This window comes from Calonectris borealis, unplaced genomic scaffold, assembly GCF_964195595.1.
Source record: "Calonectris borealis unplaced genomic scaffold, bCalBor7.hap1.2 HAP1_SCAFFOLD_263, whole genome shotgun sequence".
Lineage (NCBI taxonomy): Eukaryota > Metazoa > Chordata > Aves > Procellariiformes > Procellariidae > Calonectris > Calonectris borealis.
Genome location: NW_027441647.1, coordinates 36,773 through 53,000, shown reverse-complemented (window position 1 = coordinate 53,000; position 16,228 = coordinate 36,773). Strand labels below are relative to the sequence as shown.

General features: G+C 54.5%; 2 long non-coding RNA genes across 7 annotated transcripts; both read right to left on the bottom strand.

Annotated features, from left to right (window-relative positions):
• Positions 1-1,107: 1,107 nt before the first annotated feature.
• Positions 1,108-4,970, bottom strand: LOC142077470 (uncharacterized). Of its 6 annotated transcripts, none has more exons than XR_012671852.1 (6): positions 4,912-4,970; positions 4,297-4,443; positions 3,928-4,051; positions 3,441-3,507; positions 2,880-3,053; positions 2,344-2,775 (listed from the first exon to the last, which is right to left on the bottom strand). It is a non-coding gene; the product is annotated as an uncharacterized LOC142077470 (long non-coding RNA). The 6 variants fall into 6 exon arrangements; XR_012671854.1 differs by having other exon boundaries at positions 3,441-3,504; XR_012671851.1 differs by lacking the exon at positions 4,912-4,970 and having other exon boundaries at positions 4,297-4,842.
• A 5,322-nt stretch (positions 4,971-10,292) lies between these two features.
• LOC142077469 (uncharacterized) lies at positions 10,293-14,531 on the bottom strand. Its single transcript, XR_012671848.1, has 7 exons — positions 13,576-14,531; positions 13,090-13,156; positions 12,529-12,702; positions 12,184-12,424; positions 11,687-11,840; positions 11,335-11,490; positions 10,293-11,052 (listed from the first exon to the last, which is right to left on the bottom strand). It is a non-coding gene; the product is annotated as an uncharacterized LOC142077469 (long non-coding RNA).
• Positions 14,532-16,228: the final 1,697 nt, after the last annotated feature.

The following is a 16,228-nucleotide window of genomic DNA, read 5'->3' as shown; positions in this document are numbered from 1 at the left end:
TATTTTTCCCCCCAAATTGCGGGTTTTCTTTTTCCCCACCCCTTGCAGGCCCCGAATTAGGGGTTTTGTGGTGTTTTTAGGCCACGGCGGCAGGTCCCGCTCCGTGTGCACGGCCCTGCAGGGGAAAGTCCCTGTTGGGGGGACCGGCCCCCAATCAGGATGGGAAAAGACGGAAAAAGAGAACAGGGAAGAGGCAGCTTTTGAAAGCGCTTTCGGATCTTCAACAGAGAGGTGTTTCGGGGGGTGAAGAGTTTTTAATCCTTTCTAGAAACAGGGTTTCTTTGCATTTTAAAAACCTTATCTATCATAGACGTTTACGCTTAACGTATTTACACATACCTCTCTCTCTATATATTTAGTGAATGTATTTATGTTTCACTTATAGCCCCCTATTTCCCACTCATTATATATAATACCTGCTCAGACTAGATATCTGTCGACTTACGTATTTTGACACTTAAATGTCTATAAAGACTTCTCTATTTACACTTACGTATATTTACACTTATCTCTTTATAGACTTAGATTTCTATTTGCACTTATAGATCATCTCTTAGATTACATATAATGCCTATTTAGGCTCTCTATGTAACACGTAGTAAGTGTAGACAGCGGTATCTATTCAGACTTTTTTCTATTTTCAATTCCTTCATACATAAAATATATCATCCCTTTTGCATTTGGAAGTGCTTTCTTTTTTAATTTATATAGACGGGAGTTCTTTTTGTATTTTAAAACCCTATATACGTCTTCCGGATTTTTTTATGCTCTAAAATCCTTTAGATAATAGGGCAGATATAGGTTCCTATTTTGAAATCCTTGTATACATATAAAGGAATATTATTTTTCAATATATAGAACAAGGAGAGATTTTTCTCTATTTCGAGGCGTCACAGATAGATTTAGAGTTTTTAAAAATTTTTGAACCCCCCCAGGAATTATCAGGCACTTTTGGGCTGTGACCCCCTTTTTTTGGGGGGGGGGGGGGGGGGGGGGGGACGACCCCCCATGACCCCCCATTCCCCACTCACCTGCTCCTCCACGGCATCATCAGCCCGCCGGTGATGTTGGGGTGCCCCAAATGACATCATCGCCCCTCCAGGCCCCCAACCCCCCCCTTTTTATTCAGCCCCCAAAAAGGCACAACATGAGGGAAACGGCCCCAACCGGCAGCTCGTTACTTTAATAATGCCGTTGGCGTATGTACGCACGCACCCCCGCCAAAAAGGGGGGCTCTGCTAGAAAGATAAAGGAGGGGCGGCCCCCCCAAACGCTTGCAGCACCCCCTCAGCCCCCGTCCCGCAGGCTGGCAGCCGGCCCCTTACCCTCAGCACGCCCAACGACCGGCAGGCAAACCCGGGCCGGGGGTCTCTCCTGAGCACCACGGGACGCTTACAGCGCGGCATCTGAAAAACAAAAATCCCAACGGATATATTTCAGCACGTTAAAAAAAACAGCACCGAAGGCAGCAGAGGAATTCGGTCAGGGCAAGGGAGAGGGCAGCAGTCGAGCTAAAGGAGGGTGCCAGGCAAACGGGTCAGCTCGAAATACAACGCGGCCTTTAAAAGCTCGAGCGATCCGAACGCTTAAAATCCGCGTGAGGACTAATTGACGCGATTCTGAACGCGTCCTTCGCAGAGAAGTAAACGCTCTCGCTGGTGTCGGAAAACGCCTCGTCCCTTCCTTACAGCACCGCTGCCGGGAGATAACCCCGTGAGGCTGCAGGACAAGGGCGCGCCGTAATCGGCATCTACGCTCACGCATCCGCCGCCACAGCTCCAGCCCTGGCGCTGCTGCTGCTGCTGCTGCTGCGCATCTCGCTCGCTTGGCCGATAAAGCTGAAAGCGAAGCGTAAAACTTTGAAGAGTAAAATGAAAAAGAAAGAACAAACCTCAGCAATTCATTTTATGCTAAAAAGGCGTGCGTACGCTTACAGACGTACAACGAGAAGGCTTATACTATAAAAATATCTGATTTTCCTTTTGCGTTAATTGAAATTGCGTAGCTGTGAATTCATACCGTTAAATTATCTACCTCCAAACTACACAGCTATCGTTTGACCAGGGGTTTTGCGTGCGTCACATGACTAGGAGGGACGCCTGGCCAGCTGCGCCGAGACCGATGCTACCCAACTGCGGGAAACGCGCCACTGAAAGCGAGGCAGAAATAAAGGACTTCAGAGCGCTCTGCCAAAAGATCGGGAAAAAAACCCGATCAGTTGCCTCTCTTTTTAAACGTTTAGAGCAACTACCTAACTGCTTAAGCACACCTAATAAATTATACGCTACAGCTATTTGGCAGTTGCAGTTTAAACAACGCAAGTCAGTTTGGAAGTTATACAATTTTAACTTTCTTTTTAAAATTTCGTTTACGATAGAAAAATCAGGGAGATAAGAGATCTCCCATACGGTTTTACATTTTTGGGGAGGGGGGGGGGGGGGGGGGCAGGCGGTGGGGAATATCAAATCCCCGGTGCTGCAATACATCAGGCTACCAAAAAGGACTGGCAGGTTTGCTAACGCTGTTGGCCGTACCCGAGCGTGCGGAGGAACGCGTCTTTACGATCTCTCGACCGTTACACCCGAGAACCAAAGATCAGCCGTACGTCGACTATCGGAAGACGTGCCGCGCTTGGGTCTGTGCAAGGAAATCGACCTACCCCTTTTTTTTTTTTTTCCAGAGAGAGCGCGAAAAGTCTCCTTGCGGATGACTTCTACTGCCGAGCACGTCATCTCTGAAGATCCATTCTGAGGGGAAGTTCGTAAAAGGCGACTCCTTTGAACGAGAAAGATTTCCATTCTGGAAAATCTCTTTCCAACCAAAGTCAAAATTACGCGCTGCAGGTTAGGAAAAAGGACGCGATAGAAGCAGTAACTCACCAAAACCACATCAGGACTCTCTGTCGCTAGTTACGAGGCTGCTACCGCTTCTCGGGAAAGCCTGGAAAGCGCACCGAAGCGACACCGATTTGTCCCGTGTTGTCCACGCCTCTTCTTTGACCTTGATTGCTTTTAGCGCAGATGTTAGCATCTCAGTAAGGTGTTCGAGTGCTCCTGTAAGGCATTTTAAAAACTGACTGACTGAAAAAGCATAAAGCTTTTATCGTGAAAACAAAGCCTGTTTCTCCCGAACATCCCAACTCTTACAAACGGTTCCTTTCCTCTTCTAGTCCAACATTATTTTCACAGCACCCTTTCCTAGCAAGCGCACAGAAACAGAAGAGCGTGCTTGCAGGAAGAGAAAACAGACGGAGGGAAGCAAGCTTTGCAGAGGCGTACCACGCTCCAGAACAGACCTCCTTTATTTTTAGTATTTGCGTTGAAATATTTCACGTTAAAAAATCACATAGAAGGAGAGCTGCCTCTCAGTTCCTCGTGTTAACTGTAAAGTCCGTGCTACGAGCACCTTAGGAAAAACGCAGACACATGTCACAGGCCTACCTTGTACTTGCAGACCACTAGGGATCCTTTCCACCTGTCTCGTACTTTCACGGCAGTTGACGTTCTGCTGAGAGGAAAGGAAAAAAAAAAAACAAACAACGTTGAGCACAAAGCTTCCTCTTCTGTGAAGGCTACAACTGAGTGGAGGAGAAAGTATTTGGCATCGTCTTTGGTGCGGTTGTTGAGACAGGCCACTAGAGCTTCTGCATGTTTTAGACAACCGTGCCTTTTTTTTGGCTCATTGGCAGCTTTAGTTTCGCAAGAACTCACTTGCCTAGAAAGAGGAGTGACAGAGAAGGAAAAGAGAGGTCAGGCAGCAAGAGAGCTCTGCAGGCTGCCACCAGTCAACGTCACACTCTTAAGGAAAAACAAACAACCAACCAAACAACCAAACAAAAAAAAAAAACAAACAAAAAAAACCCCAAAACACACAAACACAAAAAACCCCCACAAAACCCAACAACAAAACAAAACTTTGACGTTGTACCTTTCTTTCCTTTTGGAGCTCGTCCCTGTCTCAGCTGATCGTCTCGTCAGAGCACGAAGTGCAGATGATCCGTATCCCGATGACATCTGCACGCGATGAACACGTGTTCAGAAATAGTCCAGATCTGTAAGACTGGTGTCATTTTTGTGGTTCCAAGCATCCTAACTCCATTTTACTGACCAATGCGTTTGTGAGGAAACTAAGTAGCTTTTAAACGTAGCCTCTCCTTGGGGAGAAAAATGCGTTAGGGAGCGAAAAAAAGGATGATTCAGAGCTCCCAACCATGACGGAGCAGCGGGAAAACTAATGAAAGCGAAGACCAACAGCAGCAACGCGAAGCGGCATTTGGCTTCAATTCCGATCACGTACTTAAGCGGCTCGCCAAGTCTATGCCTCGATCCTATGAATGACTAGCCCTGTTTTGGAAGGACCAACTTTTTTCCTTCAAAGTCCTAGATTGAAGACTCCGCTGAACAGAATGTGGATGGAGCCACAGGACAACATGCCGTCAACACTCTAATGAAAAAAAAATCAAGTAAAAATCAAGTTGAAGTATCAGTTTCCATCGTGTCTCGTTCATTACGTTTCTAGTAGTACCTGGGTGCTCCAAAATTCACTCTCCTGACACCACGTAGTACTACAAATTACAATTACGCGTGTAAAAATAAAAGGCTATTTCCAACCTGCCCGTAAAATCAGTACGAACAAACAGAAGAGAAACACTTGACCCTAAAGAAGGTCACAGGCAGCTCTTAATTTATCGTAGGCGAAAGCTCATTCTTTTCCCTGAAAGGAAAACGCTCGTAACTACCCAGGGACCGATGCAGGAACGAGGCACGCGCGCTCTGTTCACGGCAACTGTTCATCAGCTTTTCTGCACCGGCACAAATTTGCCTTTTCCCCGGGTTTGACGCGGAGCACCTGCAGCGTCCTTGAACGCGCCAATGTTTCTCCCCGCTCCCCCGGCCCCACACGTGCCGTTACCTGAGCAGCAAGCGGCGTCAACCGCGCAGGATTTTCTTCACGTGACGCAGAAGGTGACGCTGGGAAAAGAGGAGGCACAAAATGAACCTGTTTGTCACACCCAGCCAACGGTGAAAACCCAGGGAAGGATTCTGCCGTGCGGGGCCAGGCTGTGCACCCCCGGAGCTCCAGCCGGCCGGTTTCGCTCCCCTTTGCCGGGTACCGGGGAGACACCGCCGCCTCGTGCTGCCGCCTGCCCCCCGGGGAGAGCCGGGGGACCCCCACCTCACTTCAGCCCTCGGGAACGGGTCCGGGAGAGACCCTCCACGCAAAGAGAGCGGATCCACGCGTGGCGTGGATTTAATCCCCGAGGGAAGAGGCCGGACTCCCCGCTGGCAGAAGGACAACTCGCCTCCCTGCCGCTCGGAGCGCCTCGCCGGGGACAGCCCTGCCTGCGCCCGGCTGCTCTTCAGCCGTGCTGGGAGTGCAGTCTGGCCGACGGATGCTCCGGCAAACAGACACTGCAGCGAATCGCAGCTCCCGCTCGTTACAGCTGCTGGTAATTTTGCCTCTGGCTAAGGCATGCCCCAGACAGCAGACACCCCGTCTCGTTCCAGCTCCTGCTTGCTACGGTTCTGGCTAATTGAAGCTCCCGCTCTGCACCGTTGATTTCAGCTCCTTCTCCTTACAAGCTCCGGCTATTTACAACAGCCTGGGCTTTTGACAAGGTCGTAAACCAATCGCCGTCAAAACTCGGCTATTAGGATTAAATATCATAGTTGGACATTGTATAAGCATTAATGAGTTTGTACGACTAATTAGTTAATAACTATTCTAAGCAGTCGACAAGCAAGAGCTGGACTCGAAGAGGGCGTGCGGGGTCTGAAAAGCAGAGACCACCTCTTCCCCCCAGAGACCACCGCAGACGTTGAGTTGGGCCTGGTGCGTGCCGGCCTCCCGCACTTCGGGGTCCAGCAGGACCAGACCCGACCCCTCCCCGGAGAGGGTCCACGCACCCTGCCCACCCCCTGCTTTCCCCCGCAGCCCCCAACGCCCTCCCACCCCCCCGCACAAACGGCCAAACCGGCTTCTGCTTTGGGCCCCCAAACCAGCTCACTTAGCGCCCATTTCTGAGCCCAAAACCCCAGCTGCTGCGCCTCTTCTCAAGTCCCAAAGGTGCCCCCGGGGAGGGCAAGCGCTTGCGTGATGCTTCGGGCAGAAACGGGGCTGAAAGGTCCGATCCCGGTGCCGGGGGAGCAGAGGCGAGCTGGCTGGGACCAGCTTTTGCTCCTGGAACAGCCCTGGGGTGGACCTGTCCCTCCCCTTCAAACGCTCCAGCAGTTTCCGGGGCAGAAGGGCGTTTCTAAGCCCTCTCTCCAGCAGCTCCTCCCTCGACTCGGCCCGCGAAGCCCCCAGTCTGCCTGCAGGGAGGGCTGGGCGGTCCCCGGCCCCACGGGGCGACAGTGGGGACTCGCAGGGAGGATCTGTTTGCACAAAGCGCCCCCCCCCTCCCGCCCGCCGGCCCGCCCCCCCCCCCCCCCCCCCCCCCGCCCCGCCCCGGCCCGGCCCACTGCGCGGCCCCCCTAGGGCACGCAGCCCCCCCCCAACTCCCCACTCCCCAGATGCTCACAGGCCCTCCCCCGCCTGGAGCCCCCCCAGCCCCCGTCCCCGGAGCCTGCAGAACCGCCCCCCCCCCCGCCGCCACAGCCCGGCTCCCCGGGCCCGCGGCTCCTCACACTCACGCTGCGCCGCCGCCTCGGTGCAAAGCCCGCCGCGCGCCCCGTTGAAATACCGTCCGCAACCAATGAGCGCGCGGCTCCACCGGACCGCCCGCGCGAGGCACGCCGGGAGTTGTAGTCGGCGCCCCGGGACCGCGCATGCGCACGGCGCCCCGTTGAAATACCGTCCGCAACCAATCAGCGCGCGGCTCCACCGGACCGCCCGCGCGAGGCACGCCGGGAGTTGTAGTCGGAGCTCGGGGACCGCGCATGCGCACGGCGCTCCGGGACCGCGCATGCGCACGGCGCCCGGGGACCGCGCATGCGCACGGCGCCCGGGGACCGCGCATGCGCACGGCGCCCGGGGACCGCGCATGCGCACGGCGCCCCGGGATCGCGCATGCGCACGGCGCCCCGGGATCGCGCATGCGCACGGCGCCCCGTTGAAATACCGTCCGCAACCAATCAGCGCGCGGCTCCACCGGACCGCCCGCGCGAGGCACGCCGGGAGTGGTAGTCGGAGCTCGGGGACCGCGCATGCGCACGGCGCCCCGGGACCGCGCATGCGCACGGCGCCCCGGGACCGCGCATGCGCACGGCGCCCGGGGACCGCGCATGCGCACGGCGCCCGGGGACCGCGCATGCGCACGGCGCCCGGGGACCGCGCATGCGCACGGCGCCCGGGGACCGCGCATGCGCACGGCTCGCAGCCCCTCCCCAGCGTTTGCAAGCACTTCTCAGCCCCAGGACCCCCGGAGCTCACAGCACCCGACCACACCATTTTCCAGCCCCCTGGGAGCCCCACTCTCAAGTCCCGCCAGGACCCACAGCCCCACGCCCCAGCTCTTGGGGGACCTTGATCTCGCTGGTCCGGGAGTCCTCCAGGGGTACTCTCTAGGCCGGACTTTGCTCTCCATGGTCCGGCAGTCCTCCAGGGGTTCTCTCTGGTCCAGCTCCCGTCTCTATGGTCCGGCAGTCCTCCAGGGGTACTCTCTAGGCCGGACTTTGCTCTCTATGGTCCGGCAGTCCTCCAGGGGTACTCTCTAGGCCGGACTTTGCTCTCTATGGTCCGGCAGTCCTCCAGGGGTACTCTCTAGGCCGGACTTTGCTCTCTATGGTCCGGCAGTCCTCCAGGGGTACTCTCTAGGCCGGACTTTGCTCTCCATGGTCCGGCAGTCCTCCAGGGGTACTCTCTGGTCCAGCTCCCGTCTCTATGGTCCGGCAGTCCTCCAGGGGTACTCTCTAGGCCAGCCTTTGCTCTCTATGGTCCGGCAGTCCTCCAGGGGTACTCTCTAGGCCGGACTTTGCTCTCTATGGTCCAGGGGTACTCTCTAGGCCGGACTTTGCTCTCTATGGTCCGGCAGTCCTCCAGGGGTACTCTCTAGGCCGGACTTGGCTCTCTGTGGTCCGGAAGTTCCCCACGTGCACTCTCCGCTCCGGACGACCGTCTCGATGGTCCGGCAGTCCTCCAGGGGTACTCTCTAGGCCGGACTTGGCTCTCTGTGGTCCGGAAGTTCCCCACGTGCACTCTCCGCTCCGGACGACCGTCTCGATGGTCCAGAAGTCCTCCAGCTGTACTCTCTAGGCCGGACATTTTCCTCTATGGTGCGGCAGTCCCCCGGGTACATTCTATGCATCTGAACCTCCGTCTCTATGGTCCGGAAGTCCTCCAGGCGTACTCTCTGGTCTGGGAGTCCGCCATCTCTATGGTCCGGGAGTCCTCCAGCTATACTCTCTGGTCTGGACTGGTCTGGTCTCTATGGTCCGGAAGTCCTCCAGCCCCTCTCCCCGACCCCCTAGGGCTCGCAGCCCCCCCCGGCCCCACTCCTCGGCCCCCCCGGGATGCACAGCCCCACTCCTCGGCCCCCTCGGGGGTCCGCAGCCCCCCCAGTCCCCCTCCCCAGATGCTCACAGGGGGAAAGGAACGGCTCGGCCTCAAGCTCTGCGGGCTGCCTGTGGCCCCTGCAGAGCCCACGATCCTCGGCAGCCCACACGCGGGGCGAAGCTCACAGCCCGAGAAGGAGTCACGGGGTGCCGCCGCTCCTGCCACAACCCTCCTTCCCAGCCTGCTGCTGGAGCACAAGGCACTTGAAAGCAGCAGGAAAGAACAAGGAGGGCCTCGCCAGATGGCAGGAATAACGCGGGGAGCCTAAAGCGTTTAGCCAGGCAGGGCTTGCCACTCACCTTGTGCCGGGGTTGAATCCCAGCCGGCAACTCAGCACCACACAACCGCTCCCTCGCTGCCCCCTCAGCGGGAGGGGGGAGAGAATTGGAAGGGCAAAAGTGAAAACACTCCACTCGTGAGGGAAAGGGGGGGGAAAAAAAAAACCCCAAACAACAGAGAGAAAAACCCCAGACAGACAAGCGGTACAAACGAAAGCAAGGGCTCGCCGCCAACCGCCCGATGCCCGCCCAGCCAGCCGCAGCCCAGCAGCGGCCCCCCCGCCGACCTCCCCCCCGAGTTTTATTTCCTGACGTCATAGGGCCTGGAACACCCCCTGGGTCCGCCGGGGTCAGCTCTCCCAGCGGTGCCCCCTCCCAGGCCCTCGCGCACCCCCAGCCCGCTCGCCGGCAGGGCGGGGCGAGGAGCAGCACAGCCCCCGGCGCCGTGCAAGCGCTGCGCAGCGGGAACTCACGCAGCCCCGCGTCACCGACGCCGTTCTCAGCACAAACCCAAAACGCAGGAGGAGGGAGAGCGGGGTGGGAGTGGGGGGCGGGGGAGCGGGAGGGGGGTGTCAGAGTTTGGGCGGGGGGCAACGGGCAGGTTGGCGGGGCAGGCAGCACCCCAGGGGTCCGGGCCCCTCAAATGGCTGGTGTTTCACCCCAAAGCTTCCCCAAATCGGGTTTTTTTTTGCTTTTTTATAATATCAAAGCTGGGGTTTTTTCCTTTTCCAAAATATTCCACTTGGAGGTTTTTCAACGCTTTTTCACAACAAAACTTGGTGATTTTTGCTTTTTCGTTTTGTGCATGAAAATGGGGGTTTTTTTGCTTTCCGGCTGCCCAAATCCTGGTGGATTTGGCTTTCCCGGGAGCTCCAAGTTGGGTATTTTTCCCCCCCAAATTGCGGGTTTTCTTTTTCCCCACCCCTTGCAGGCCCCGAATTAGGGGTTTTGTGGTGTTTTTAGGCCACGGCGGCAGGTCCCGCTCCGTGTGCACGGCCCTGCAGGGGAAAGTCCCTGTTGGGGGGACCGGCCCCCAATCAGGATGGGAAAAGACGGAAAAAGAGAACAGGGAAGAGGCAGCTTTTGAAAGCGCTTTCGGATCTTCAACAGAGAGGTGTTTCGGGGGGGTGAAGAGTTTTTAAATCCTTTCTAGAAACAGGGTTTCTTTGCATTTTAAAAACCTTATCTATCATAGACGTTTACGCTTAACGTATTTACACATACCTCTCTCCCTATATATTTAGTGAATGTATTTATGTTTCACTTATAGCCCCCTATTTCCCACTCATATATAATACCTGCTCAGACTAGATATCTGTCGACTTACGTATTTTGACACTTAAATGTCTTTATAGACTTCTCTATTTACACTTACGTATATTTACACTTATCTCTTTATAGACTTAGATTTCTATTTGCACTTATAGATCATCTCTTAGATTACATATAATGCCTATTTAGGCTCTCTATGTAACGCGTAGTAAGTGTAGACAGCGGTATCTATTCAGACTTTTTTCTATTTTCAATTCCTTCATACATAAAATATATCATCCCTTTTGCATTTGGAAGTGCTTTCTTTTTTAATTTATATAGACGGGAGTTCTTTTTGTATTTTAAAACCCTATATACGTCTTCCGGATTTTTTTATGCTCTAAAATCCTTTAGATAATAGGGCAGATATAGGTTCCTATTTTGAAATCCTTGTATACATATAAAGGAATATTATTTTTCAATATATAGAACAAGGAGAGATTTTTCTCTATTTCGAGGCCTCACAGATAGATTTAGAGTTTTTAAAAATTTTTGAACCCCCCCAGGAATTATCAGGCACTTTTGGGCTGTGACCCCCTTTTTTGGGGGGGGGGGGACGGGGACGACCCCCCATGACCCCCCATTCCCCACTCACCTGCTCCTCCACGGCATCATCAGCCCGCCGGTGATGTTGGGGTGCCCCAAATGACATCATCGCCCCTCCAGGCCCCCAACCCCCCCCTTTTTATTCAGCCCCCAAAAAGGCACAACATGAGGGAAACGGCCCCAACCGGCAGCTCGTTACTTTAATAATGCCGTTGGCGTATGTACGCACGCACCCCCGCCAAAAAGGGGGGCTCTGCTAGAAAGATAAAGGAGGGGCGGCCCCCCCAAACGCTTGCAGCCCCCCCTCAGCCCCCGTCCCGCAGGCTGGCAGCCGGCCCCTTACCCTCAGCACGCCCAACGACCGGCAGGCAAACCCGGGCCGGGGGTCTCTCCTGAGCACCACGGGACGCTTACAGCGCGGCATCTGAAAAACAAAAATCCCAACGGATATATTTCAGCACGTTAAAAAAAACAGCACCGAAGGCAGCAGAGGAATTCGGTCAGGGCAAGGGAGAGGGCAGCAGTCGAGCTAAAGGAGGGTGCCAGGCAAACGGGTCAGCTCGAAATACAACGCGGCCTTTAAAAGCTCGAGCGATCCGAACGCTTAAAATCCGCGTGAGGACTAATTGACGCGATTCTGAACGCGTCCTTCGCAGAGAAGTAAACGCTCTCGCTGGTGTCGGAAAACGCCTCGTCCCTTCCTTACAGCACCGCTGCCGGGAGATAACCCCGTGAGGCTGCAGGACAAGGGCGCGCCGTAATCGGCATCTACGCTCACGCATCCGCCGCCACAGCTCCAGCCCTGGCGCTGCTGCTGCTGCTGCTGCTGCTGCTGCGCATCTCGCTCGCTTGGCCGATAAAGCTGAAAGCGAAGCGTAAAACTTTGAAGAGTAAAATGAAAAAGAAAGAACAAACCTCAGCAATTCATTTTATGCTAAAAAGGCGTGCGTACGCTTACAGACGTACAACGAGAAGGCTTATACTATAAAAATATCTGATTTTCCTTTTGCGTTAATTGAAATTGCGTAGCTGTGAATTCATACCGTTAAATTATCTACCTCCAAACTACACAGCTATCGTTTGACCAGGGGTTTTGCGTGCGTCACGTGACTAGGAGGGACGCCTGGCCAGCTGCGCCGAGACCGATGCTACCCAACTGCCGGGGAAACGCGCCACTGAAAGCGAGGCAGAAATAAAGGACTTCAGAGCGCTCTGCCAAAAGATCGGGAAAAAAACCCGATCAGTTGCCTCTCTTTTTAAACGTTTAGAGCAACTACCTAACTGCTTAAGCACACCTAATAAATTATACGCTACAGCTATTTGGCAGTTACAGTTTAAACAACGCAAGTCAGTTTGGAAGTTATACAATTTTAACTTTCTTTTTAAAATTTCGTTTACGATAGAAAAATCAGGGAGATAAGAGATCTCCCATACGGTTTTACATTTTTGGGGAGGGGGGGGGGGGGCAGGCGGTGGGGAATATCAAATCCCCGGTGCTGCAATACATCAGGCTACCAAAAAGGACTGGCAGGTTTGCTAACGCTGTTGGCCGTACCCGAGCGTGCGGAGGAACGCGTCTTTACGATCTCTCGACCGTTACACCCGAGAACCAAAGATCAGCCGTACGTCGACTATCGGAAGACGTGCCGCGCTTGGGTCTGTGCAAGGAAATCGACCTACCCCTTTTTTTTTTTTTTCCAGAGAGAGCGCGAAAAGTCTCCTTGCGGATGACTTCTACTGCCGAGCACGTCATCTCTGAAGATCCATTCTGAGGGGAAGTTCGTAAAAGGCGACTCCTTTGAACGAGAAAGATTTCCATTCTGGAAAATCTCTTTCCAACCAAAGTCAAAATTACGCGCTGCAGGTTAGGAAAAAGGACGCGATAGAAGCAGTAACTCACCAAAACCACATCAGGACTCTCTGTCGCTAGTTACGAGGCTGCTACCGCTTCTCGGGAAAGCCTGGAAAGCGCACCGAAGCGACACCGATTTGTCCCGTGTTGTCCACGCCTCTTCTTTGACCTTGATTGCTTTTAGCGCAGATGTTAGCATCTCAGTAAGGTGTTCGAGTGCTCCTGTAAGGCATTTTAAAAACTGACTGACTGAAAAAGCATAAAGCTTTTATCGTGAAAACAAAGCCTGTTTCTCCCGAACATCCCAACTCTTACAAACGGTTCCTTTCCTCTTCTAGTCCAACATTATTTTCACAGCACCCTTTCCTAGCAAGCGCACAGAAACAGAAGAGCGTGCTTGCAGGAAGAGAAAACAGACGGAGGGAAGCAAGCTTTGCAGAGGCGTACCACGCTCCAGAACAGACCTCCTTTATTTTTAGTATTTGCGTTGAAATATTTCACGTTAAAAAATCACATAGAAGGAGAGCTGCCTCTCAGTTCCTCGTGTTAACTGTAAAGTCCGTGCTACGAGCACCTTAGGAAAAACGCAGACACATGTCACAGGCCTACCTTGTACTTGCAGACCACTAGGGATCCTTTCCACCTGTCTCGTACTTTCACGGCAGTTGACGTTCTGCTGAGAGGAAAGGAAAAAAAAAAAACAAACAACGTTGAGCACAAAGCTTCCTCTTCTGTGAAGGCTACAACTGAGTGGAGGAGAAAGTATTTGGCATCGTCTTTGGTGCGGTTGTTGAGACAGGCCACTAGAGCTTCTGCATGTTTTAGACAACCGTGCCTTTTTTTTGGCTCATTGGCAGCTTTAGTTTCGCAAGAACTCACTTGCCTAGAAAGAGGAGTGACAGAGAAGGAAAAGAGAGGTCAGGCAGCAAGAGAGCTCTGCAGGCTGCCACCAGTCAACGTCACACTCTTAAGGAAAAACAAACAACCAACCAAACAACCAAACAAAAAAAAAAACAAACAAAAAAAACCCCAAAACACACAAACACAAAAAACCCCCACAAAACCCAACAACAAAACAAAACTTTGACGTTGTACCTTTCTTTCCTTTTGGAGCTCGTCCCTGTCTCAGCTGATCGTCTCGTCAGAGCACGAAGTGCAGATGATCCGTATCCCGATGACATCTGCACGCGATGAACACGTGTTCAGAAATAGTCCAGATCTGTAAGACTGGTGTCATTTTTGTGGTTCCAAGCATCATAACTCCATTTTACTGACCAATGCATTTGTGAGGAAACTAAGTAGCTTTTAAACGTAGCCTCTCCTTGGGGAGAAAAATGCGTTAGGGAGCGAAAAAAAGGATGATTCAGAGCTCCCAACCATGACGGAGCAGCGGGAAAACTAATGAAAGCGAAGACCAACAGCAGCAACGCGAAGCGGCATTTGGCTTCAATTCTGATCACGTACTTAAGCGGCTCGCCAAGTCTATGCCTCGATCCTATGAATGACTAGCCCTGTTTTGGAAGGACCAACTTTTTTCCTTCAAAGTCCTAGATTGAAGACTCCGCTGAACAGAATGTGGATGGAGCCACAGGACAACATGCCGTCAACACTCTAATGAAAAAAAAATCAAGTAAAAATCAAGTTGAAGTATCAGTTTCCATCGTGTCTCGTTCATTACGTTTCTAGTAGTACCTGGGTGCTCCAAAATTCACTCTCCTGACACCACGTAGTACTACAAATTACAATTACGCGTGTAAAAATAAAAGGCTATTTCCAACCTGCCCGTAAAATCAGTACGAACAAACAGAAGAGAAACACTTGACCCTAAAGAAGGTCACAGGCAGCTCTTAATTTATCGTAGGCGAAAGCTCATTCTTTTCCCTGAAAGGAAAACGCTCGTAACTACCCAGGGACCGATGCAGGAACGAGGCACGCGCGCTCTGTTCACGGCAACTGTTCATCAGCTTTTCTGCACCGGCACAAATTTGCCTTTTCCCCGGGTTTGACGCGGAGCACCTGCAGCGTCCTTGAACGCGCCAATGTTTCTCCCCGCTCCCCCGGCCCCACACGTGCCGTTACCTGAGCAGCAAGCGGCGTCAACCGCGCAGGATTTTCTTCACGTGACGCAGAAGGTGACGCTGGGAAAAGAGGAGGCACAAAATGAACCTGTTTGTCACACCCAGCCAACGGTGAAAACCCAGGGAAGGATTCTGCCGTGCGGGGCCAGGCTGTGCACCCCCGGAGCTCCAGCCGGCCGGTTTCGCTCCCCTTTGCCGGGTACCGGGGAGACACCGCCGCCTCGTGCTGCCGCCTGCCCCCCGGGGAGAGCCGGGGGACCCCCACCTCACTTCAGCCCTCGGGAACGGGTCCGGGAGAGACCCTCCACGCAAAGAGAGCGGATCCACGCGTGGCGTGGATTTAATCCCCGAGGGAAGAGGCCGGACTCCCCGCTGGCAGAAGGACAACTCGCCTCCCTGCCGCTCGGAGCGCCTCGCCGGGGACAGCCCTGCCTGCGCCCGGCTGCTCTTCAGCCGTGCTGGGAGTGCAGTCTGGCCGACGGATGCTCCAGCAAACAGACACTGCAGCGAATCGCAGCTCCCGCTCGTTACAGCTGCTGGTAATTTTGCCTCTGGCTAAGGCATGCCCCAGACAGCAGACACCCCGTCTCGTTCCAGCTCCTGCTTGCTACGGTTCTGGCTAATTGAAGCTCCCGCTCTGCACCGTTGATTTCAGCTCCTTCTCCTTACAAGCTCCGGCTATTTACAACAGCCTGGGCTTTTGACAAGGTCGTAAACCAATCGCCGTCAAAACTCGGCTATTAGGATTAAATATCATAGTTGGACATTGTATAAGCATTAATGAGTTTGTACGACTAATTAGTTAATAACTATTCTAAGCAGTCGACAAGCAAGAGCTGGACTCGAAGAGGGCGTGCGGGGTCTGAAAAGCAGAGACCACCTCTTCCCCCCAGAGACCACCGCAGACGTTGAGTTGGGCCTGGTGCGTGCCGGCCTCCCGCACTTCGGGGTCCAGCAGGACCAGACCCGACCCCTCCCCGGAGAGGGTCCACGCACCCTGCCCACCCCCTGCTTTCCCCCGCAGCCCCCAACGCCCTCCCACCCCCCCGCACAAACGGCCAAACCGGCTTCTGCTTTGGGCCCCCAAACCAGCTCACTTAGCGCCCATTTCTGAGCCCAAAACCCCAGCTGCTGCGCCTCTTCTCAAGTCCCAAAGGTGCCCCCGGGGAGGGCAAGCGCTTGCGTGATGCTTCGGGCAGAAACGGGGCTGAAAGGTCCGATCCCGGTGCCGGGGGAGCAGAGGCGAGCTGGCTGGGACCAGCTTTTGCTCCTGGAACAGCCCTGGGGTGGACCTGTCCCTCCCCTTCAAACGCTCCAGCAGTTTCCGGGGCAGAAGGGCGTTTCTAAGCCCTCTCTCCAGCAGCTCCTCCCTCGACTCGGCCCGCGAAGCCCCCAGTCTGCCTGCAGGGAGGGCTGGGCGGTCCCCGGCCCCACGGGGCGACAGTGGGGACTCGCAGGGAGGATCTGTTTGCACAAAGCGCCCCCCCCCTCCCGCCCGCCGGCCCGCCCCCCCCCCCCCCCCCCCGCCCCGCCCCGGCCCGGCCCACTGCGCGGCCCCCCTAGGGCACGCAGCCCCCCCCCAACTCCCCACTCCCCAGATGCTCACAGGCCCTCCCCCGCCTGGAGCCCCCCCAGCCCCCGTCCCCGGAGCCTGCAGAACCGCCCCCCCC